This window comes from Ambystoma mexicanum, chromosome 8 (assembly GCF_040938575.1).
Source record: "Ambystoma mexicanum isolate Mex_15411 chromosome 8, UKY_AmexF1_1, whole genome shotgun sequence".
Taxonomy (NCBI): domain Eukaryota; kingdom Metazoa; phylum Chordata; class Amphibia; order Caudata; family Ambystomatidae; genus Ambystoma; species Ambystoma mexicanum.
In genome coordinates, this window is record NC_090929.1 from 559,999,142 (window position 1) to 560,002,658 (window position 3,517).

Consider the following 3,517-nt stretch of genomic DNA (forward strand, 5'->3'; position numbering starts at 1 on the left):
CAAGGTTTGGTATCCATCTATATTGATGGAATATTTTGATATCACATGAACAGATCACTGATAAGTTGTGATATAGTCCAGAAAACAACCATACAAGTTGCAGCATGTTCTCATCATGTCAGAGAGAATAATTAAATGTTCTTTGGTACTGTATGTACTCTGTTTGGTCACTTTCAATAACACTTGCTAGCTGTGGAATCGACGTGTACTGCAGATATATTCCCTAGCTACGCTATGGCCTACTGTAAAGAATGTTCGATGTATATATTCAGAAAAGAAATCCTCCTAACACACTCAAGGTGTAATTGCGATATGAAAGACTGCATATAAAACACTCTGCAAATAATGTTCATTAGTATCATTCATTGTTACATTGATATCATGATTGTGTCATAACGAAACATAGCAATACCATTTAGAGGTTGACATTTCCAAAAGATGCATTTTTAGACTATGAATGTAAATGCAATATGTGCAACTACCCTATTGCATGTAGGTGGGCTTTGATCTGGGAGATTGTGGCTGCCTTTGAGATGGTATGGATAGACCACTGTGTACATTCACCTTCATCCTTGGATATTGGCAAACAAGGGTGAGTCAACTCAGTTGACCAGCACTATATTTTCAGACAATTCATAAATGTCTGAAAACATCCAGAATATATACAGTGAAAGCTACCTTATCCAATATATCATCAACTCAAAGGTTTCACTCTGATCAAATACGAATGAGTTGAAGCAATTTTCTTGAATAAGATTGAAGAACATAACTGTGATATGTAGGGCAATTGCAACCACAGTACCAAATGTAAGATGATTAAATTATTGCATTCTGAAATATTGCATTTCCAATGAGAAGAGAGGTATGAATGAAACATAGCACAGGAACCAGACAACTGCCAAATCAAAACAGTGTTCAATTGTGGGCATACTTCAATTTTCATTCATGAAATGTTCAAAATACCGACTTGGGTTAGGTAGAAAGGTGTTTTGTAGTGATGTTAAATATTGTAAGATGTAATAAAGGCATCAAATTAGTCTAGATCTAAAATGCAAACCCTGCATAATGAAGAGACAATCATGTATTGGGTGAATATATATTACCTATCTCTTAGTGCTTATATACTAATTATCAATTATTGACATGATCCCACAGTGCACTTGACTTGGCAAAATTCTATGACCTGCACAATAAAAACGTTTTGGTCAAATTTCCCATATTGCTTTTGATGCCTCTACTAAGGATTAGGTGGCCAGTTCCAGTTCAGGATGAACCACTTACATTACATGTAGTTATTTATCAACGATATTAAGGAATTAGGACAGTTGTTGCCAGATACATAACACACATAATGAAAGAGGAACCAAATCAAAAGCAAGAATCACATACAATCTACAAATGTCCATATGCAATCCATAATAATATGTTTGCATGAACTCAATGTAGACTTTCTTCAGTTATTACTGGTTTAATACGTCTCCATGGGCCTCCATTACTTAAACATATCCAATATTACAGCATGTTCTTGAGCATTGATTGGGTGACCTTATGTACGTTCCCATCCTGACAGGTTTCCAAAAGTGGTCCATTGTTTGATCCCAGTATGCAGAAATAATGTTGCCCAGCAAACACACTTTTGAAAACTATTTAGGAATTTTATAAAATTGTATAAACAATAACGTGTATAGCCTAATAATGAGCTTTGTTTAAAAAAAAAAAAAAGAAGTGTCCTAATATGCAAGGACTGCTTTACAGGCTGTAGCCAACCGAATTCTAATAATTTCCAAAGAAGGTGATAAATATATACTGCCTCCATTTTCTGAGAAATTGAGGATCCTCTCCTAAACTAGTCTTTACGGCTTGCAGACGCACGTTGTTAGTCAAAAATTTGGTCAGTGAATGGTCTGACACTGTTCACCGCAAATCGCACGTTCATCATACACGCATTAGGTGCATGCAAATGTATGCCACCGGACAAGAAGTAGTGGCTCACATGTGTTCAGTTGCAATAAATGCTGCACACAATTTCTGCTGTCGATGCTGGTGATTATAAAGGCAGTTTACTGCAGTGTTAGGGTACAAAGCTACTATCACTTCTGACATTTGTATTAAATTGTGACCACAAAGTATTGCCACAATTTTAAGTATTTGCCAAATTTGGAGTAGATTACTGAATGTGGAGTAAAGTAACACAAATGGTGCCAACATTCTCTTGTAATCAAGAAAACATCCGTAATACAACCATAAACCACTTCAAACATAGCGTTTAACCATTTGTAGCAGGACTTCATGTGTCGACATCAATTCCATATTCAAAATGTATGTACAATAATGATGTAAGTAAATGATGCAATGACAAATTCACAATAAGGAATGCACATGTAATGTTTCCATTGACCTGAGAAATTGGTCCTTGCAGACAATAGGTAATGTGGAACAGTTCATGTGAAGAACACCTCTAAATCATCCTGATTGATGCATTCCATTTGAATATCTCTGCTAAAGGCATTGAATATGGAAGCAAGCACAGAACAAAGAAACAACAGGGGTCATGTGGAGGCAGGGCAGTGCCAGCATGGTGCATTGATTCAAAAGCCTGCTGTGGTTTGCCATAAGGCCTTTAAAATGCAAGCAGCATTTAACAGTACCAGCCTGAAGTAGACAAAGATAATATCAAAACTCAGAACTCTCTGGACTATCTGCTAAAACAGATTTTCCAGATTGGAGTGGAGACAATTGAAAGACTGTTAACAATTACCAAAAGTTGACCCATATATGTATTGTGTAGAGAATACGCCTGCTAGAAATGACATACTCAGCTGACATGATGCTACCATTGTCTAACTGAGATTAAGAATGCTGTGTGGTCAAAGGTTGTTCCATGTAAACTATCGAACTTGTACCTCTATTCCTGCACTTACCTATTAATGTCCTATGGCTCTTCATCAAAATTAGTAATCCTTCTAATGTCCCCATTCTATCCTATATTCTTCTACACTTAAAGAGCAAATCCTCATAGTGTTTAATTTCTCGAACTGTAAATCCAAGGGAATGTTTCATACTGTCCAAATACATACTCTCATATTACCAGAAAAAAAAGAAAAAAACCCAGAGTCTTGAGAAGATTAGAGTGTTTACGGTGTCCGTGCAAGCTTCAATACAGTTTACTTTATACACATGCAGTTGTAAACTGTTGTTACAAATAATATGACACAGAATAAACAGCCAATAATATACACCTTGTTTTGGATTGTCTAGGTGATTCAAAAGAGTCAATAACACTGCTATATGCATTCAATAGTTTCTAACGGTTCAGAAAGACGGGCAAGAAAAGGGGTTATGGGATGGTCTTTTATTGTGGTTTAAGTATCTATTTAGATTCACAAACTCAATAAAAAAAATAAACAAGATGGGCGCCTATTGAATGCAATGGCGTAAACACATGATTATTCTTATAGATGGATTCGTTTTGTTTCATGAATGTATTTGCAGTATTTCTGGGGTAAAAATGTCCTGT